Genomic DNA, 23,104 nt, shown 5'->3' with positions numbered 1-23,104 from the left:
ATTCTCAGTGTATCGCCACCTCCTGGCTTCTCATCCTTTTACACTTTGTTAAGACTCTGTGGCCAATCACTTTATTGACATTCACACAATTACCCACAGTTCCATCACACTTGGTCTGTATCTATTAAGATTAGGCTCTGGTACCTATGATAGAAAACCCAAAAGAACTTCTTAAAATGATGAGAGTTTATTTCTCTCTCACATTAAAGAAACCCAGAGGTAGTTAGCAGAGGTGGTTTGGTGGCTCCAAGTTCATCAAGGGTTGATGCTCCTCCTTTCTTACTGTTCATCCATTCTTAGCACATTGCCTCACAGTCCAAGATGGTTGCTTGAGCTCCAGCCATGATGCCTACATTCCAGACAGCAGGATGGAGGATGGAAGAGGAGGGAAGAGCAAAAGGGAGAGCCCCAGCAGCCTAGCCTCCTATTCAGGAGCCTTGCAGCCCTCTATCCAAAACCTTTCTCGTACATCTCGTTGGCCAGAACTCAGTCGCAAAGCCACACCTAGTTGCTGTTTATTTGTTGCTCCAAATAAAAAGATAAAAGGGGTGGATGATCCTACTGCTGTTCTTGCCTTGCCACCCCACAGCCAGTGATGACTTTGCCACCCACTCAGCTTCAGGCTGTCCACACTGCTGGCGAAAATAACACAATTGTGCTGACAGGCCACTCTGCAGACTCATGGTTTCCAGCCCGACTGAGCCTCCACACTCCTGGACAAACCCATTTCCTCTCTCTGGCAGCCTCATGGCCAGTATTCTAGGGATTCAATCACTTTCCTGAAACTGAACTTCCTACAACACTCTTCCACTCCTTGCTCTTGGCAGTAGGTCTTGCCTCCCACCCCTCTCTCATTTGTCTTTAGACTTCCCTCCCATTCCACTGAAGCTGCTCCAGTCCCTACCAGGGGTGACTGCCTCCCTGGCAAGAACAGGCCTCTCTTTCCCCTGCATTCCATAATAATACCTGGCACAGAGCTGAGCATGCAAGCACCAGAAACAAATCTCTGAGAGCTAAGGTGCTTAATAACCAACAGCATAATCTATGCACGCTTCCACGATGGGGATTTGTTTTTTAAACAGAGCCTTCAATGCTTCACTCCAAAGTAGGCACCAGGGGGGAAACTGGAGACCGAGGCAGGCTGGCTTGAGGACACAGGACAGTTCCCCTGAAGAAAGCTCAGCATCATTTGGCTCATCTGTCTGATCCTCTGTGCTCTGGCACTGGCACATGGATATCAGACCTCCCAAAGGAGAAAAAACGACTCAAGAGAGAAGGCCAGTATTTTCTCGTATTCTCAGGGAAAGCTCCCCCTTTGCATGTTGCTGCAAGGAGCAGCCTGTGTGCGGATTCCCTGGGCTTACAGACATGACTGTGACAGCCACTCCATTCTGCAGGCAGTGGAAGGAGACGAGAGAAGCGCTGGCATTCAGAGCCCACAGAACCTCTCCTGCACAGAGCCTCCGATTCCTGCCAGGCAGGAAGAGCTTCCTGGAGGAGAGGACTCAGGCACAGAGGGCCTCCAGGAGGGGAGGACTCGGGCATGTAGGGCCTCCAGGAGGGGAGGACTGAGGTGGGGGCTGCTCTCCAAGAGCTCACACTGGTTCTAGGGCCCCAGCAGCATCCATCCTCCTCCGCTCCCATCTGGGCTAATGAGGGCTTGGGTCAGGAAATCGCTCCAGAGCTAAGGGGTTCCTACTCCGCGTGAAAAGTCAGACTCAGGGGTTGTTATAAAAAGGAGCAGAAATAGCAGATGTGCCTCTTCGTCTGTCTTTTTGTTCCCTGTTTCATTTATCACGCACATCTTGTAATAGCTACTCATTTTCACACTTTCCTCAGTCACTTCCTCCTTCTAAAGTGAATTACTTAAAATAACAACCGCCACTCAAGGTCATCCTCATAGCCAGGCAGAGAAGGCAGCTGCTCCAGGATGAGGACTGAGCCCAGAAGAAGCCTCAGGTGACCTCTTCCTCCTCACTGTCCCTACTGACTCTTAAGCCTGTCTGCTGCACCCGGGTCTTACCTTCCATAGTCAGAGATGGGGCTGAGTGAGGAGGCCTGTGGACTCACTGCAGAAACCATGATAACATTCGAGACCTTCCTAAGACAAGATTGGTTGGGAGAACAAGAGAGAGAACACAGGCCATCTGACATGGAAAGAGCATTTGACTAGAGGAGATAGGACCTAGGCTCTGCTCCAACATACACCTGTCAGCAGGCTGTGTGGCCATGGGCAAGTTGCTTCCCCTCTCTGGGTCTCAGACTCCTCATCTGTAAAATAAGTGTTTGGGAGGGTCCTTCCAGGTCCATGCCTGAGCCTCTCCAACATTCAGTCCTAACTCCTAAATCTCTCTCTTCCAACCTAACACAATTAGGCTTGACAATGCTTTAGTTGTTGCTGTTAGCTGCTGTCAAGTGGGCCCCCAACTCATGGTAACCCCACGCACAACGGAATGAAGCATTGCCTGGTCCTGTGCCATCTCCATGATCAGTTGCGGATCAGACTGTTGTGATCCACATGGGTTTCACTAGCTGATATTCAGAAGTAGATCAGCAAGCCTTTCTTCCTAATGCCTTAGTTAATTCCCTGTTATGCTTGGTTTAATGTAGTAGACTTAGGGCTGCTCTTCCAGTCACCAGGCTCAACCCTTACAATCTCAACATTGTCAAAAGACCTCTCCTCAATGCTGATCTCACATACTGTTTAGAACCTTTCATTTGCTCTCCATTGTAGCCAACTCCTCATTGGACAGGCATGCGAGCATTATCACCAGTTTGCTCTCTCTTTCTATAGTTTGATCTCCAACTAGTCCCTCTCCCTGACCCAGCCATTATGAAGTTCTTCCAGTACAAATGTCCCACTCTTTCTTACCTCCATGATTATTATACACTGTTTCCTTTCCTTTTTCCACTGCATGCTCCCCCCTCCCCACACACACTCACTCCAACTTCATTCACAAATATTTCTTGAGCACGGTATCCTAGATTGGGCTCTGTGCCCCAAAATATATTTTGCAAATCCTGACCTCTATGCTTGTGGTTATAATTTCATTTGGGAATAGATTATCTTTGTTATGTTAATGAGGCAGGATTACTATAGGGTATGTCTCTCTTACAGGATATAAAAGGAACAGATTAAGAGAGCAGAAATGTGGGAAGACAGATGCCAAGCCACATGGAGATCTCCAGGGAACCAGGAAACCGAAGCTGAAGAGACAAGGACCTTCCCTTCAGTGCCAACAGAAAGAGAAACCCTTCCCCTAGAGCCAGCACCCTGAATTTGAACTTCTAGCCTCCTAGACTGTGAGAAAATAAATTTCTGTTAAAGCCACTCATTTGCATTCTCCACTAACAGTTCTTTGTGTCAACAGTTCTCCAATGGCTTTCAAGAAAAATATAATGTTTTTGATTTTCCAGTATTTTCTCATTAATATGGTAAGAACAGTGGCCTTTAGCAACCTTCTGCATAGAGCCCGAAGAAAAATGTCTGTTTCATATGTCTTGATAAGAAGTCTTGGTAGTCCAACAGTTAAGCGCTCAACTGCTAACCAAAAGCTTGGCAGTTTGAACCCACCCAGCAACTCTGCAGGAGAAAGACCTGGCAATTTGCTCCTATAGAGATTTCTGTTAACTAAATCCATTTCTGTCAAGTCAATTCCTACTCATAGCAACACTATAGGACAGAGTAGAGCTGCCCCACAGGGCTCCCAAGGACGGGCTGGTGGATTCAAGCTGCCAACCTTTTTGGTTGGCCGCTGAGCTCTTAACTACGATACCACAAGGGCTCCCTGTAAAGATTACAGCCTAGAAAACCTGATAGGGCAGTTTTACCCTGTCACATGGGTGGCTATGAGTCAGAATCTACTCATAATACCTAACAACACATATGTCTTGATGCTATGTTCCCAGGTACATGTAAATTTAGGATTGTTATATTTTTCTTCAATCACTTTGAAATGTCCTTTTCCCTCTACTAATAACTTCTTGTTTTAAAGTCTACTTTGGTATTTTACTTTCAATCTTTCCCTGTCCTTATATTTAAATTAATGTATTGTTAGTTTTTTTTAACTCAAGGTCAACATATAAAAATCTCTTGTATTTTTTTAACCAGCAAAAATAGCTAAAAAATTAAGTTTAAAAATACCATTTACAATAGCATAAAAATACCAAATAATGAGGAAAAAATTTAATGAAAGATGTACAAATACCTTTACAGTGAAAACTACAAAACATTTCTAAGAGAAATTAAATAATTCTTAAAACAAATGGAGACGTATCCCATGTTCACACACTGGAAGACTCCATGTTGTTAAGACATCAGTTCTCTCCAAATGGGTGATTTAATGCAATCCCAATAAAGATCCCAGCAGGCTTGTTTATTTGGTGAAAACTGACAATCTGATTCTAAAATTTACATGGCGATGTGAAGGACCTACAAGAGCCAAAACAATCTTGAAGAAGAAGGAGGACTTCACTGTCAGGCTTCAAGACTTACTGGAAAGCTACAGCAATTAAGTCAGTGGATATTGGTATAACGATAAACAGACCAATGGAACACAATAGAAAATTCAGAAACAGACAAACATAACCATGGTCTCTTGATTTTGACTAAAGCAACACTTCAATTCAGTGGAGAAGGCATGGTCCTTTCAATGAATTGTGCTGAAGCAACTGTGTATGTGTATGAACATAATGAATCTTGATTCCTGTTTCATTCTACCCACAAAATTAAGTTTATATGACTGAAATGTGAAGGTTAAAAACAATTAAGCTCACAGAAGAAAACACAGGAGAGTACCTTCATGACCTTGGAGTAGGTAAAGATTTCTTAAACAGGACAGAAAAAGTGCTATCATAAAAGAAAAAAAAAATTATAAATGGGACTTCATTAAAATTAAGTTCTGTTCACCAAAAGGTATTACTGAGAAAATGAATAGGCAAGTCACAGGCTGGGAGAAGAAGCTGAAATTCATACATCTAACAACTCAGATCTAGGACACGTAAGGAGCTCTGGTGGTGCTGTGGTTAAAAGCTCAGGCTGCTAACCCAAAGGCCTGCATAAAGAACTCCTAAAAATCAGTTAAAAAGGGGGGTGGGCACGAACAACCCAGAGCAAAAAACTTGAACAGGCATATCACAAAAGAGGAAGAACACTCATATAGCCAATAAGTATCAGGGATGCAAATTCAATTTACGTTGAGTTACCACTACACACCCATTGGAATAGCTATAATTAAAAAAGATTGAAAATACCAAATGTGGGAAAGGATGTAGGACAACTAGAGTTCTCATACGTCGCTGACGGAAGTGTAAAATTGGTTAAACATTAGAAAGTTATTTGTCAGAACCTACTAAAGCAATATATATGTCTCTTCTAAGAGCCAACAATTCCACTCCTAGGTATACCCCAGAAAACTGACTTTATATGTCCACAAAAATACCTGTACAACATGTTCATAGTAGTTTTTCTGCAGAATAGCCCAAGCTAGAAGCAACCCAAATGTCCACCAACCAGGGTTTGTCCATGCAGTAGAATACTACTCAGTAATAAAAACAAATTACTGATACCTGCCACAAAATGATGAGCCTCACAAATATTGAGTGGAGAAAGTTAGACGCAAAGGGCTATATATCATATGATTCTATTTATGCAAAGTTCAAGAAAAGGCAAAACTAATGTATTATGGTAGAATATAAATTTATGATTACTTCTGTGATGAAGTCATTGCCTGGGAAGGTGGACAAGGGAGCCTGTTGGGGCCTAGAAATATTCTTTATCTTGATCTGGGTGGGGTACACCAGTGGATACATATGTAAATATTCATCAAGCTGTGTACTTACGATCTGTGCATTTGTATTTATTATTTTTTAAGTTGGTTCATTCCAGCATTATTTACAATAGCCAAAAGGCAGAAACAAATGTCCATCAATGGATGATGAATAAACAAAATGCAGTATATACATACAATGGAAAATTATTCAACCATAAAGAAAAATGAAGTTCTGATACGTCCTACTACATGGATGAACCCTGAGAATATTATGCTAAATAAAACAAGCCAGACACAGAGGACAAATATTGTATGATCCCACTTACATAAGATATCTAAAATAGGCAAATGCATAGAGAAAAGAGTTTATTGTGACATTGAAAAAAACATTGGGAAACAGCCAAATGAGCAGATCCCCTCTGCTTATCTGTTCATCATCAGCCAATCAACTCAACAGTTCCAAAACCACCTTCAAAATCATCCTCACTCTAAAAAAACCAGTTGCTACTGAGCCAATTCCGAACCATGCTGACCCCATGTGCATCAGAGAAGAACTGTGCTCCACAGGGTTTTCAGTGGTTGATTTTTCAGAAGTAGATCACCAGGCCTTTCTTCTGAGGCACCTCTAGTGGACTTGATCACCCAACCTTTCAGTTAGCAGCCAAGTGCACTAATCGTTTGCACCACCATTCTTCTACACACTTGCTGAAAATGAAGCTCAAGAATCTTACAAAGCATCTCCTGAATTTCTCTGTAGAAAAGGCCACTCAAGACACACTTTGCCATGTCTGTGTAGACAGCATGTAACTATTGGTGAGTCAAATGATGTATAATATTTTAAAGTTTTAATAAATGAGTATAATGTTTCGAAGTCTAGGGCATTCATATGTAAAAAATAAAATGAGGTTTCTCGCCTAGACTTTGTTCGGGTAGGAGTAGGGAATGGGCTGTATAGCTCAGGTGTGTAAAGAAGACCTGGCAGGGTCCAGGAAGATAAGAAATTCCCACGTAAAAACACAGGCTTGAAGGTTGGAAAACCTGGGTCCAAACCAGACTCACTCACTGGCTGCGTGGTTCAAATTCCCAGTTCGACAACGGAGGGAGTGCAGCGATGGTGGAGCTCTACAGAAGGGGATAACTTATCCCTGATGGCTCAGTTCCCAGAGGTTCCAGGTGGTAATCTCAGTTCCAGGTGGTAATCTCAGTGTTAAGTGGTATTTATCTCCAAGAGCTTTTCCAGCTTTCATCTTGTCCCAGGGTCTGAAGGACAAGGAGATTCGTATTTCACTGGTAACAGATCAAAAAGAATCCACAGAGACATGTCAAAGGCTAACTAGTTAGGGTCCAGTGCTGACAAGTGAAAGTGGAAAGTCTCACCCCAGGAAGTCCCCCAGGGCGTGATCCTAGACTGCTTCTGATCCACTCTTCCTTCCCACAGTCCTTGGATCCTGCATCATCTGTATCAACCTTCAGGCCATGTGTTCTCCTGCTGAAGGTAAGCCATGTCAGAAAAGACCAGCATCAGATGAGGTCACTCTGTGGCCACGATGGAGTGAGACAAAACAGGCCCTGACAAACCAGGAAGCTGACCAAACCTTTCCCTCTCCTGGCCAACAGGAGTGACTGCTGCTTCTTTACTAATGACAGCTTCGGCCCAACTCCATTTCTCCTGCTTCCTAGACAAAAATTAAAATACCCAATCACATAGCACAAGTCCAAATCCTAGTCTTTCCTAACACTTAACAGAGACACTTCACAGTGCTCCCTGGTGTCAGGAATCTCTTATTACAGCAAGTTCCCATAAACTACATCGGTGGTGTTGGCAGGCTTTTGCTGACCACCATCAACACAGCCAGGCCTTTCCTAACCCTGAAATTGGACATGCTCTCTCCTACCTGCAAATTCCAATAGCACCTGAAACTCACTTTCAACAGGTATATTCCTACTACCTAGGTGAGGCTGTTATCTATTTCCCCACTAAATCATAAAAACCTTGAGGCAAACATCCTTTTTTTTTTTTTTTTAAATTTCTGTATCCTCCACAGTACCTTGCATACAGTAGGCACTAAGTAAAAGAGTGCCTAAACAGGTCAGTTCACCCATAAAGAAAAATGACCATTCCAAGATCAGAAACTACACAGCATCTTTCTGTCCCTGGTTCACCTTGGCCCACTGTTCTCTATATACGCACATGGGTAGAAAAATAATGAGGACAACAAGAAACTATGACAAAAGTATGAAGTCCCCAGAGCCTTCCATTTATCTATCCTCCCTTTCCTTTGACCTTAACCCCCTCAGTGGCCTCCCATTGTTTCCTTATCTTTCTCTTGGCAGCAGTCCAAAGAAGAAAGGATTCACAAGTGCTTTGAGTAAAGTTTATCCACACTAATGCTTGCCCACTTTCTATGCCATGATTTTCTCTTGTAAAAGAGCTTAGGAGCATTAATAAGAAGATAGGGAAAGTCTTAAGGGGACCTTGCTCTGAAACCATTCCAAGTCTAACATTAGTCTGTGTCTGTTCTCTGAGAAATGTGGGAGGGGTGATAGAGAGAGAGAACAAGAAAAATGAGACATCAGGTAAGAGAATACCATTAATTTGGAGTGTTCAGAAAGGGAGAAGATAAAATTTTTAATGTGTGTTGTCAATATGGAAACCCTGGTGGTGTAGTGGTTAAGTGCTACGGCTGCTAACCAAAGGGCTGGCAGTTCAAATCCGCCAGGCGCTCCTTGGAAATTCCATGGGGCAGTTCTACTCTGTCCTATAGGGTCGCTATGAGTCGGAATCGACTCGTCGGCACTGGGTTTGGTTTGGTTTTGGTTGTCAATATAAAAATAATATTAGCTGCAATTGTTGAGAACTGCTTGCTGTTTTTAGCAAATCCCCATGCAGCACATAAAACCCCCAAAACTAAACCTGTTGCTGTCAAGTCCATTCCAACTCATAAAGACCCTCTAGGACAAAGTAGAGCTGCCCCTTAGGGTTTCCGATGAGCAGCCTAGTGGATTCAAGCTGCGGACCTTTTGGTTAGCAGTTGTGCTATTAACCAGTGCACCACCAGGGCTCCATGCAGCACATAATAGATACATAATTCAGTGATTTTCAGACCACAGGTTTCTCTGGCAATGCTTAAGAGCTAGGCTCCAGGCTCCACCCTGCTTCACCCAGAGCCATGCCTCTCCTGTCCCACTCATAGGATTTCATCTGAAAGAACAGGTTTTACCAAAGATGAAGGGGAAGAAAAGGGACCAGGGGCAGAGGAAAAGAATCTGCAAATCACTTCCAAGAAGGATTAAATCTGGGTGAGATGAAATTTGTTATTTTATTTTATTGAACTTTTTTCTCCAATTCTGGAAAAGAAGCACAAGAGATGGAACTACCTTGACCAGATAGTAAAACGCATTATAAAGCCTCAATAATTAAAACAGCATTGTACCGACACTTGATTACTAATAGAATAGAAAGTACCGAAATAGACTAAAATATGTACAAGAATTTGGTAGACAATGAAGGTTACTTCAAATTAGTGGCAGAAATGATGTATTTAATAAGCGATATTGGGACATTTAGATTAGATATGCGGTAAAAAAGAAAGTTCAACCACGCTTCACACTGTACGCAAGATAAATTCCAAACAGATCAAAGATTTAAATGTAAATTAAAAAAAAAAAACAACCTGAAAAGTACTAGAATAAAATATGAAAGAACTCTTTTGGAGCCTTGAAGAAGGGAAGGGCTTTTTAATTATGACTCAAAGTCAAGCAACCACAAAGATTAACAAATATAAACAACACAAAAATTAAAAACTTGGTTCAGCAATTCCACTCCTTAGTATATACCCCAGGAGATTTGAACAGACATATGCACACCTCTGTTCACCGCAGCACTACTCAAAATAGCCAAAAGATGGAAACAACGTCAGTGCCCATCAACAAATGGATAAGCAAAACGTGGTACATACGTACAATAGGATACTACGCAGCCATAAAGATGAGTTCTCAAAATGTCTTGGGCCATGGATGAACCTATAGGACACTATGCTGAACAAAATGAGTAATTCACAAAAGAACAAATATTGTACGATCTCATTTTTATAAAATGACAAGAACAGCCATATATACAGAGACCAATGTTCATATGTGGTTACAAGCAGTTGGGGAGCAGGGCAAAGAAAAGGATTCATTCTCTAGACAATAACCACTTTTTATTTATAGTGACAGGAAGGTAGCATCATATGTGGGAGAAGCGTGCAGCTTAACCAAGGTAACTGATGCCACTGGGTGATACACACACACACAAAAGATGTTTTGGTAAATGCTACATTATATATTATATATATAATATATATTATACATATACATTATATATAATTTTGCAACCACCACCACCACCAAAATACACGTGTGTGTATATGTAGGTATGCAAATATATGTGTGTGTGTATGGGTGTACATATATGTGTTTGTATGTGTATATATATATATGAACATATGTGTATATGTAATAAAACAAGGGTCACAGAATCTCATACTTCTTACCTGTTCCACTGAGTCAATTCTGACTCATAGCGACCCAATATGGCAGAGCAGAACTGCCTCATAGCTTTTCAAGGCTGTAATCTTTATGGATGCAGACTGCTGCACCTTTCTTCTGTGGAGCTGATGGATTCGAACCATGGACTTTTCACTTAGCATCCAAGTACTTAACCACTGTGCCACCAGGGCTCCTTCACACTTCTTGGATATAAACAATCACCTTATAGGATTCATTTTCTTGGTTTAAAGACTTAGGGTCATAGTCTCATGGGACAACTCAGTCAGTTGGCATAAAGTTTATGTTCTATATCCTAGTCTGATGAATAGCACCTGTGATCTTGAAAGCTTGTGCGCGGCCACCTAAAGTACAACTATTTATCCTTACTCCTCTGGAGCAAAAGAGAAAGAAGGAAACCCAAGATCCAGAGAAGGAACCAGTCTACAGGACTGTCTTCATGAAGCACAGCCTCCTCTACTCTGAGACCATAGGAGCTAGATGGTGTCTGGCTACCAATGGATTCTGATAGAAAGGGAGAAAAATGTGGAACACAACTTCAATTTCTCAAAAAATCCAGACTTACTGGACTCACTGCTACAGGAGGAATCCCCCAGACTATTACCCTGAGATATTCTTCAATATCAAACCAAAACTCTCCCCTCAAGTCACCTTTTAACTAAATAGCACATTAGCTCATAAAGTAATGAATATCACTCTTGAGTACTGTGCTCTTTTAAAGAATCATCTATGTGAGACCAAATGCTCAACCAATACTGTAAAGCATAGATGAGAGGGTTGGGGGACTGTGACACTAGGTCAAGAGGAACAGAACAACTAGAGTGGAAATGAGTGCTGATACAATGTAAAGAACGTAACCAATGTAACTGAACAATATGTGTAGAAATTGCTGAATGGGAACTTGTTTTGCTGTATATACTTCTACCAAAAATATAATAAAATACTATTCAAAAAAATTAAAAGTTACTGGAAGCTCCTAAAAATCAAACACCTATGTTCATCCAAAGACTTCACCAAAAGAGTAAAAAGATTACCTATAGACTAGGAAAAAGTTTTTAGCTATGACGTTTCCAATCGGCATCTGATCTCTAAAATCTACACGATACTGCAAAAACTCAACAACAAAAAGACAAATAACCCAATTAAAAAATGGGCGAAGGATATGAACAGGCACTTCACTAAAGAAAGCATTCAGGTAGCTAACAGACACATGGGGAAATGCTCAGGATCATTAGCCATTAGAGAAATGCAAATCAAAACTACACTGAGATTCCATCTCACTCCAACAAGGCTGGTATTAATCCAAAAAACACAAAATAATAAACGTCGGAGAGGTTGTGGAGAGACTGGAACACTTACACACTGCTGGTAGGAATGTAAAATAGTACAACCACTTTGGAAACGATTTGGCACTTCCTTAAAAAGCTAGAAATAGAACTACCATATGATTCAGCAATCCCACTCCTTGGAATATATCCTAGGGAAATAAGAGCCTTTACACAAACAGATATATGCACACCCATGTTCACTGCAGCGCTGTTTACAATAGCAAAAAGATGGAATCAACCAAGGTGTCCGTCAATGGATGAACGGATAAATTATGGTATATTCACACAATGGAATACTTTGCATCGATAAAGAACAATGATGAATCCGTGAAACATTTCCTAACATGGAGGAATCTGGAAGGCATTATGCTGAGTGAAATTAGTCAGTTGCTAAAGGACAAATATTGTATGAGACCACTATTGTAAGAACTCAAGGAATAGTTTAAACAGTGAAGAAAATATTCTTTGATGGTTACGGGGGCGGGGGGGACTTGCATTCACTAATTAGACAGTAGACAAGAACTATTTTTGGTGAAGACGACACACAATACAGGAGAGGTCAGCAAAACTGGACTAAATCAAAAGCAAAGAAGTTTCCTGAATAAACCAAATGCTTCAGAGGCCAGCGTAGCAGGGGCAGGGGTTTGGGGACCATGGTTTCAGAGGACATCTAGGTCAATTATTAAGAAAACATTCTGCATCCCACTTTGGAGAGTGGCATCTGGGGTCTTAAATGCTAGCAAGCGCCCATCTAAGATGTATCAATTGGTCTCAACCTGCCTGGACCAAAGAAGAATGAAGAACACCAAAGACACAATGTAATTATGAGCCCAAGAGACAGAAAGGGCCCCGTAAACCAGAGACTACATCAGCCTGAGACCAGAACTAGATGGTGCCTGGCTGTAACTGATGACTGCCCTGACAGGGAACACAACAGAGCATCCCTGATGGAGCAGGAGAGCAGTGGGATGCAGACCTCAAATTCTCGTAAAAAGGCCAGACTTAATGGCCTGAGACTAGAAGGACCCCGGAGGTTATGGTCCCCAGACCTTCTGTTAGCCCAAGACAGGAACCATTCCCAAAGCCAACTCTTCAGACAGGGATTGGGCTGGACTATAAGATAGACAATGATATTGGTGAGGAGTAAGCTTCTTAGATCAAGTAGGCACATGAGATTATGCGGGCAGCTCCTGTCTGGAGGGGAGACGACAAGGCAGAGGGGGACAGGAGCTAGCTCAATCGACAGAGAAATACAGGGTGGAGAGAAGGAGTGTGCTGTCTCTTTAGGGGGAGAGCAGCTAGGAGTATACAGCAAGATGTATATAAATTTTTGCATGAGAGACTGACTTGTAAACTTTCACTTAAAGCACAATAAAAATTTTTTTTTTAATTAAAAATTTAGGCTTGACCAAAAAAAAAAAAAAAAAAAAAAGGCCATAAGCAAAGTCAAAAGATGAACTAAAAATGGGGAAGGAAATCCATAACTAGTTTCACTGACTGATTCCTTAAAATACATAAAGCTTCTAGGAAGCTAAGAGATCAAAACAAATAACCCAAAGGAAAAATGAGTGAAGAATATGAAGCATTCACAGAAAAAGAAATACTAATGGTTCTTGAATAAGATGCTCAGTTTTTCTCACAGTAAGATGAATGAAAACTAAAACTACACTGATACCATTTTCAACCAATAAGATTGGCAAAAATCCAAAAGCTTGATAATACTGTTGGCAGGGCCGTGAGAAAACCAGGCATTTTTGTACATTACTGGTGGGAGTATAATTTGATAATACAGATCAATATTATATGTGCACTTCCTAGTGTTTCCATCTCCAGTTACTGGTGGATCAGATTATTCAAGTCAATCCATGCAATGGTAACAACAAAAATGTTGGATTTCACTACACACACACTTGTGCACACACATACATATACACTAAACAGAGTCAGAAAGTACTAGGTCAAATTTTGCCAAAGGTTGAGCCATTTTACGTGGAATGAGATGCCCTGAATGTGAACCTCATTTTCCTCCCCTACTAGCTGTGTGACACTGGGCATGTTATTTGACCTCACCTTAATTTCTCTGTTGTGTAATAGAGACAACAGTGCCTATCTCATAGGGTCACTGTGATGATTAAATGAACTAACCAGTGCCTGGCAGACAGTAAGAGATCAGTAAGTATTAGCTATTTTTAGATACTCAATGAAGGCTAATTCCTTCGTTTTGTGGCATGAACAGGAGGCAGGAATCTGTTTACAGACCCAGCTATTCGTGTTTATTACCTTTAATTATTATCCTGCTTGGAACCCCTTTCCCCCCACCTACATGCAGGCAGAAATTCAGCCTCATTCATACAGAGAGCAGCCCCCAGCTCCTACTGCCCCCCCTTACCCAAGAAGTGCTGAGGTCAGAGAGGTCCTGGGTGTCAGTCATAGGCCCAGTCCGCACCGTGTCACCTTGGAGACACCTGGGTTCCTGCAGGCGGTTCTCAGGCATGAGCTCTTTGGAAACCTCAGGAACAGAGTCTGGCCTGGTTTTAGCCAACCCTAGGCATTCCAGTTCAGTCCTTGGGCAGCAGCCATGAAAAAAGGATCCACCCTCCTCTTCCCCAGGCTTAGAAATCATCTTAGTCTGGGTACCCATTGCCATTAGGTCGATTCCAACTCATAGGGACCCTACAGGACAGAGTAGAACTGCCCCATAGAGTTTCCAAGGAGCGCCTGGTGGATCTGAACTGCTGACCTTTTGGTTAGCAGCAGTAGCACTTAACCACTATGCCACCAGGGCTTCCTTAGTCTGGTAGGGGAAACAACATTCCTCCAAAGGGCTAGAGGGTGGGGCTGCCTGGAAGGCCAGGGTCTTCGGGCCAAGGTAGCTTTCCAACTTACCATGAACTCCCGGAGGTTGGCATTCATTCCAAGACCAGGGCAGGAGTGGAGGGAGGAGGAAGTGGGAATGGAGCTTCAGTGTATATATCTCCTGCCACTCCTATTTTTGACTCTGGTAGGCTTTCCACTGTGAACAGAATTCTCTCATGTAGACCAAAAATTATTATTTTTGTTGTTTGCTGTGGAGTCAATTTTTGACTTATACCTACCCCATGTGACAGTGCAGAACTGCCCTATAGGGTTTTCTAGGTTGTAATCTTTATGGGAGCAGATTATGAGGTCTTCTCTTCCGTGAAGCAGATGGGTGGGTTCAAACCAACAACTTTTCGGACGGCAGCCAAGTACTTAACCGTTGCACCATTTGGGGCTTGTTGTGTAGAGAGGAATAGTTAACCCTCTCTACAGGCAGGTGACTGAGCTTCAGTGAGCTGCAGCTTCCTACAGGTTCATTCACCTACTCATTCATTCCAGATAATTGACCAAAGCTGGCCTACTTACCAGGCACTATGGTTCTTAGCCCTGACTGCACCTTCAAGCCCCTGGGACCCTATCCTACAGACTTAATTGGTTAAGTCATAGGTTAATTTTTTTAAACCTTCCCAGGTGACCCTGGGCTGCAGCCAGGATTAGCAACCACTGGGCTACAATTTATGGATTTCAATGAGATAGGCGTTGTACTGAGGCATCTGAACTCGCCTAAATTCCCGAGGGATAGGAATAAGGATCAGCACAAAGCTGGTTCCTATGAGGTGCAGGTCAGACACATCTCCACTCTCCAACTTCTTTCACCATTTCTGACACCTGCCACCCCTCCTACAGAACTCTACTTCTCTGCTGGGTTTGACAATTCATTGCAACGGCCACACAGAACTCACAGACCATACTCACAGTTATGTGATTTATTACGGAAGTAACTCAGGATCAGGATCAACTTGGAAGTAAAAGGATACAACTTGGGAGACTGGATCAACTTCGTTAGTCAGGACAGCTTGCAACCAGGACAGCACTCAGTCCCTTCCTGGCCCTGCTGGCCGATGACTCTTGTTGGCCAGGCCCACAAACAGGCCCCTCTGCCAGCCATGCAAGTACCCTTCTTAGCCATGCGCACACCTTTCTCTGCTTTTGGTCTCCGTGCCATTGGCCTCTTTTCTGCTAACCAGCCCAACTCATGACTGGTGTAGCAGCCCACTTGGCTGCTGCCCTCCTTTAGAAGCTGCTTTCTGCCATCAGTGCCGGCTCTGCTTCTGGGCCCCTTTTCCAAGCCCTGTCACTGGCTCTGCCACCAGGCCCCTACCCAGGCCATCCTGCCTGGCTTGTTCTCACTGTCTCTATCAGCTGACAAGCTCACTGCCGTCTCAAGTCATCTTCAGCGTTACAGCTCTTGACCCATATTACAGCTCTTTTAAGAGGCTCTCTCCTCTTTTCTAAAAATCTCTGTGGAGTTGTCTCCTTACATAATCAAGCTCCTTGTCAATTTCTAGGCATGGCCCTCCCAGCAGGACCATAAACCAACCAATCTCTGGAAGTCACTCAATCTGATTGGATAGTTTTATGAGCCACTATTTGCATAGCCCGGGCTCTGGGGGCACAGTGGTTAGGCATTCGGCTGCTAACCGAAAGGTTGGCAGTTTGAATCCACCAGCTGCTCCTTGGAAACCCTATGGGGGCAGTTCTAGTCTATCCTATAGGACTGCTATGTGTTGGAATCAACTCGACAGCAATGGGTTTGGTTTGGTTTTTTGTTTGCATAGCAAATCAACCAGTCCCTGCAAGATACGTAAAAAAGAACAATCACAAGGCAGACTGCTGCCTAACCAATCATTTTTGGCAGAATTATAAATCCAAGGCCAGAAAGGCCATATATAAGAGAAACCCGGTACATTGCAGGTATATTATATATAAACACAGACCTTAGACTCTTCTTTGGAGCCTGCCAGCCACTAACTCCCAAGCCTTATGAAGAATGGTTACTGTTCAATCCTGGAGACAGCAGGGCCTAATGGAAAGGTCTTGAGTTGAAAACTGGTTTGGAGTCTTAACTGTTTGCTTTGGTGAGCAAACAGTTTGTCGCTTTGGAAAATGAGAAATAGAAAAAAAAGACTTCTGCCCTGTATTCTTCATGGGACTATGGAATATAGCTGTTTGAGGGAAAATGTCACATAAAAGGCTATTTTAAAAATATTCCTAATAAACTCAGTACCTACTACGCGAAACATCTTGGGTTTTTACACTCTTACCGCTCTTTGGAGTTGACAACACTTTTAAATCTAGTCTCTGAGGAGAACTTCAAAGAAAAGAAATTGGTAGGAGTACTGCCAAGTTAGTAAAGCCAATTAAAATGTAACCTTGGCGCTAGTTTAAAAAATAAGTAAAATGTAATAACTTTTTTTAAAGCAAAAGGTACCCAATTAGAAAATATACAAAAGAGCATCCAATTTAAAATAAAGTCAATTTTAAACCAGGGACTCAAAATGAGTAAAATATCTGGACTCATGTTGACAAATACATTGATGCCTTTGGTTTAAGATATTATTAGCTTGCATTGCTTCACTACTTTTTTACTTTGGTTGTATTCATGGTTCTCCTTAGGGGCAAAAAATGTTAATATTTGAGCTTAATTAGGGGTTTGGCAAATGAGAGCCATTTATTCCAACTTTAAATTTAATAATCAGATAACTTCTGGCTGCTTCCATAAATCAAAAGGGAGTAGAAAAATTGTGCTTAATAAGTACTGGGCACTGTTCTGATCGTTTTACATGTATTTTAATCCTCAAAAATGACAAACTCGAAGGTAAAGTACTCTTATTATGCTCAATTCACAAATGAGGAATCTAGAATAGAGAGTAATTAAATAACTTTACCAAGATAACACAAGCAGTAAATGGCAGAGGAGACAGAATGTGAACCCAAGCAGTCTGGTTCTGGAGTTCATGCTCTGAACCAATACCATGCTATCCCGCCAGACTCTACACTAGGCACCTTAATTTCAATTGCAAGAGACAGAGAATATCTAATTCAGGTCCCATTGATACCTCTTCCTACCGAAACGTCACCCCAAATCACAGAACGCTGGCCTTTTGTGCTTATGATGCTGCTGAAAGTGAATACCAGCCACCAGTTGGTGAACACATTAATTGATCATGTTTAAGTTTGCTATTAATAGTTCGAGGCATTTCATGCATTAATTCATTAAAAAAAATACAGAGTGCCTACTAAGAGCGGCCAGGCACTTTTCAAAGCAGGAGGGTAAAACAAAGGAGGCAAGGTCCTTGCCCTCAGGGGTTTACCTTCTGGTGAGGACACAGCTAAGTAGACAGTTATCTGTCCTGGGCAGCAGGATGAGGGAAGCACTCAGTGCTAGGACAGCTCAGAAGAGAGGGATGTGCCCAAAGCTTGGGAGGGCAGGTACTGTCAGGGAAGTTTTCCTGGAGAAGTGGTTCTTAACCTTGGCTGCATATTAGAAATGTCTAGCGGAGGTTTTAGAAAACTACCAGGCCCAGACTAATTAAACCAAAATCTCCAGGACGTTTTTTATAAGCCCCTAAAGTAGTGGTCCCTGGAAGAGCAGCATCAGCATCCCCTGGGAACTTGTTAGAAATCCCACCCCAGATCTACTATTATCAGCCCTCCAGGTGACTGAAACAAACTAAAGTTGGAGCAGTGGTTCTCAAACTTAAACAGGTCAGAATCCCCTGAAGGGCTTGTTAAAATCAATTCACCCCCAAATCAAAACCAAACCCACTGCCGTAGAGTTGACTCCTACCCATAGCAACCCTATAGGAGAAGGCATAACTGCCCCAAAGGGTTTCCAACACTGTGCATCTTTACAGAAGCAGGCTGCCATATCTTTCTTCCTTGGAGTGGTTGGTGGGTTCCAACCACCAACCTCAGTTAGCAGCCAAGTGCTTAACCACTGCACCACCAGAGCTCCTTACTTACCCCCCAAATTTCTTATTCAGTTGGTCTGGGGTGGGGACCAAAAATTTGCATTTCCAGCAAGTTCTCTTCCTCTAGGAAGGGAGGGACAACTGGAATCTGAAGGATGAGTAAGAGTTAGCAAGGTGAAGAAGGTTGTGGGGAATGGGGTGTAAACATATTCAATCATTTCACAGTACTTCTGAGCATGTGCTATGTGCCAAGTGCTTCAGGAGTGAACGAAACAGGCAAAGTCCCCACTCTGGGGGCCCACCTCCTAGTGGGAGGCTGGGATAGCATCACCGACAATAAACAGACATATCTGAGATCGACAATTACAATAAAGAAAAATTAAGCACTGAGGGGCAGAAAAAGTGGTGGGTGAGAGGCTCTTTTAGACATAGTGCTCAAGGAAGGGCTCTCTGAGAAGATAACCAGCAGAACGTTAGCTGCGCACATAGCAATCCACAATAAAAACTACATTTCTCAGCCTCCTCTGCACCTGGGTGAAGCCATATGACTCAGTTCCGGTCAATGAGATGTAAGCACCAATTTCCAACTTACAGGAACCTTCCTAAACAGAACGGGCCTTTGCACGTCTTTTTCCTCCCTCCATTCAGCTGCTTGGTTTGTGGATGCTGCCATCTTGGACCCTGAAAATGTGGGACATGCCTTGGGAATGGAAGAGCAAGTGGCTGAAAGGAACCTGGGTCCTGTAAGACTGTGGAGCAGTCTGGGTGGCAAAGGTCAGAAGCAACATGCCTCTATATTGTTTAAGTCACTGATATTTTGGGTTGCCCTGATATACGTAAGGAGCCCTGTATGCACAGTGGTTAGGCGCTTGGCTGCTGACCGAAAGGTCGTTAGTTCAAACCCACCAGCCTCTCTGTGGGAGAAAGACGTGGCAGTCTGCTTCCATAAAGATTTACAGCCTCAGAAACCCCATAGGACAGTTCTACACAGTCCTAAAGGGTTGCTATGAGTCGGAGTTGACCCTACAGCAACGGGTTTTTGGTTTGATGCTATTTATAGCTGAACCCAATGCTAACAAATTCAATGACTTTTGAGTAGAGCCCTAAGAGAAATGGGGAAGCAAATCATGCAAATATCTGAAGGAAAGGCATTGCAGGCAGAAAAAAAATAACAAGGGTAAAGAGCCCCTGAAGTGGGATCCTGTTCAGGGTATTTGAAGAACAAGGAAGCCAGGGTACCTGAACTAGAGGGAGAGTGTTGAGAAATGAGAACGGTGAGGTATTTATTGGTGGGGGATTCAGATCATGTAGTTTTTTTGTTTTTTTTTAATGTAAAACTTGTTAAAAAATGTGAACAAAATTATACAAAAATATGTATAAAATATACACATTTTAAAGACCAATAAAGCCAACGCCTGTGTAACCACTGCCAAGGTTAAGAAATAGAATGCTGCCAGGACCTTGAAAATTCCCTCTGTCTCTCTCCATGGTGCATCCTCTTTCCTGCCCCCCAGGAGCACCCATTGTCTTTGATATTTTGAGAGTAATTTCCTAGCTTTATTTTATAGATGCACCACCTATGGATAAAAGAAAAAAAAATTTTTTTTTCCTATGGATACTACCATAAAAACACACTGTTCTATTTTGGTATTTTTGAACTTCATACACACAGAACCACACTACGCTCTTTTGTGACTTGCTCCCTTCTTTTCATTAATTAGGTTTGTGAGATCCAGCCATATTTTAGAAATAGTTGTGATTCGTCTTCTTTTCCTTTCATAGTTAAGAACATTCACTTTGAATCCAGACTATCTGGGTTGAGATCTGAGCTCCACTACTTGCTAGCTGTGCAACTGTGGCAAGTTTACTGTTCTGTGCTCAGTGTTCCCATTTGTAAAAAGGGAGTAATACCACTACCTACCTCATGGGGTTGTTGCGACAATTAACTTACTTTATATAAGGGTTACAACAGTGCTTGGCACATGATAAGTGCCACACGCATCCACTCTGCTATACAGACATTTGTGTTGTCTCCGGTTTGGGGCTATTATGAAAAATGCCATGAACACTCTTGTACACGTCTCCCTACTGCACACAAGCAAAACTACATATAACACATATACCTAGGAGTGGAATTGCTGGGTCATTCGGTATGTTCATGTATAAATTGAACAGAAAAGGGCCAAATTTTTCCAAAACGTCTGCTAATTTATTCTCCCACATGAATGGAAGCTCCTTTTGCTCAACATCTTCACTTGATACTGTCAGACTTTTAAGTAAAAGTGTGTAATGGTATCTTACCTTTTTATTTTGTATTTCTGATTACTGATATTAATCATATTTGCATACATTTATGGAGAATTTCAGATACCTCTTGTGAGTTGGCTGTTCAGTCTTTCATCCATTTCTCTATGATCTTTCTTTTTATTATTCAAGGAAGTATTTATATTCTGGAATCTAGTCCTTTGCGTTATGATTATTCCAAGTATCTCCTCACAACATTAACCAGTTACCATCAAAGTGGATTCATGGCAACCCCATGTGTGTCAGGGTAAAACTGTGCTGCATAGGGTTTTCAATGGCTGATTTTTCAGTAAACCACCAGTCCTTTCTTCCAAGGCACCTGAGTGGACTTGAACCTCAAGCTTTTCAGTTAGCAGCCGAGCACGTTAACCATTCGCACCATTCAGATTCCTCACAGTATAGTTTGTGTTTTCACTCTTTCTGGTATCTCTGGATGAACCAGTCTTAATTTTAATGTAGTCAAGAGATAGATTTATCAGGTTAAGGGAACTCACTTCTGTTTCTAGTTAAATGACTGCTCAATTTTATCAAATACTGTTTCTGTATCTACTGAGATAATCACGTGGTTTTACTCCTTTTATCTGTTAATGGAATGTTGTTAGTTGCCATCAATTCCAACTTTTGGTGACCCCACGTAAGCAAAGTACATTTGGTGGGTTCGAACCTCTCGATGGTTTCGAACCACCCTCTTGGCTAGTAGTTGAGTGCTTAGTAGTTTGCACCACCCAAGGACTCCTCAACACTACTTGTTATAATTTTTAGTGACCCCAATATCTACTTGGATAGTCCTTCCAACCCTGGCCTCAGTTCCTTGGTATCCTCTTCTTTAAAATCTTAGCTCTCCTCCTCTACATCGGCACCTGCTTCTATTATCATACCTTAGGCCTTACCATTAAAAACAACGGCACTCTTAGCAAAGCTGTCAATAATCACAGTTCTACTTCCTCTCCCATCTCACGAGCCCCTCCAGTCGGGCTTTTGTCCGTACCACTCCACTGAAACTGCCTCTGTCAGGATCATCAGTGACTTCTGCACTGCCGAATCCAATGGTCAAGTCTCAGTTCCCATCTTGCTCCATTCACTCCATGACCACAACTTCTGCGAGGCTTTTGGTCCTTTCTTCTTTGGCTCAGAGGTACAGGAGTGATTTAAGAAACAATCTAGCCTCTGACAATTACAGTCTCATGAGGCTGCTTACTTGTGCATCAAACTTTGATATTAACAAATTGCATAAAATTTGGGGGGGGGAAGCACTGTGAGGCTAGAAATATAATTCTCTCTGGTGAAATACGGGCCATTTATCTCTTTAATTGTAATTTGACTTCTATTTTTGCAACGAGTATTACTGTTATATTCAGCAAAGTTAGTTTAAAATATATCTCCTCAGGCAGCCATTTGCATGAAATTGTTTTGAGATTGGGGAGGTTCAGTTCCTTAGTGGGGGTCAGGGTAGATGACGTTAAAGATTTGCACTCATGAAAAATGATCCATTTTTGCCATTTTGAGAATTTACCGTAAGGTTGCTTTGCTCTGGATTGGTGTTCATTACACATGCTCTTCTCTCCTGCCCACCCTGGCAATCTTTCTCCAGTATCACTCACCTCTGCCTTGGCTGTCAGGGAGAAGGGGGTGACAAAAACTACACCAACCTATCTATTCAGAATCTGTGATAAAGAGGGTGTAGACTGAGACTGAAGTTTAGAGAAGCTTAAAAAAAAAAAAAAAGCCACACGAACCCAAACAACAACCCACTACCGTCAAATCAACTCTGACTCATAGCAACCCTATGGGACAGAGTAGAACTGCCCCACAGAGTTTCCAAGGAGCGCCTGGTGGATTTGAACCGCTGACCTTTTGGTTAGCAGCCATAGCACTTAACCACTACACCACCAGGGTTTCCATGTGAACCCAAGATTACCAGAATTATCTCACACAATCTATTTGAGATTAAGCCACTGCTAACTCCTGATCCACTTCTTAAAAACAGTTCTGGCAATTCACAGAAGCAGTTCCCTTAGGAATCTTAGCTAACGCTTGCTATTAGGCTTCTTAACTGAGAAAACAAAACACCCTGATGGCTTTTTTAAAAAATAATTTGAATGTAATTTTTCATAACTGGCCATCAATCCACCAGACTGGCTTGATCAGAAAGATAAGCTGAAATGATGTTGAAAACATCACTAGGGCCCAAATCTAGGTGGAAGAATTTATAATAATTTTAATTTTTCTGTTTATATTTTTATTAAGGGAAAAAAACAAAACTGTTGTCATTAAAATGTTTTTTTAAAACATAATATACAGAAAATACTGCCCAGGGCTGAATATAACCAGACACTGAAATGAAACTCTTGGTTTCAGTTTTGCCTGAGGCCCTTCAAGA

General features: G+C 42.2%; 1 protein-coding gene across 1 annotated transcript in view; it reads right to left on the bottom strand.

Moving 5' to 3' along the window:
- Positions 1-5,553: 5,553 nt before the first annotated feature.
- Positions 5,554-23,104, bottom strand: part of PIAS2 (protein inhibitor of activated STAT 2) — a 124,562-nt gene continuing 107,011 nt past the window's right edge. The window contains exons 14-15 of the transcript XR_010323456.1: positions 7,149-7,260; positions 5,554-7,031 (exon numbers count right to left, since the gene is read on the bottom strand). The gene's annotated coding sequence lies outside the window, so the exon portion shown is untranslated. The remainder of the gene's footprint in view (positions 7,032-7,148; positions 7,261-23,104) is intronic.

This window comes from Loxodonta africana, chromosome 11 (genome assembly GCF_030014295.1).
Source record: "Loxodonta africana isolate mLoxAfr1 chromosome 11, mLoxAfr1.hap2, whole genome shotgun sequence".
Classification (NCBI taxonomy): domain Eukaryota; kingdom Metazoa; phylum Chordata; class Mammalia; order Proboscidea; family Elephantidae; genus Loxodonta; species Loxodonta africana.
The sequence above is the reverse complement of the archived record's forward strand: the minus strand, read 5'-3'. Positions and strand labels throughout refer to the sequence as shown.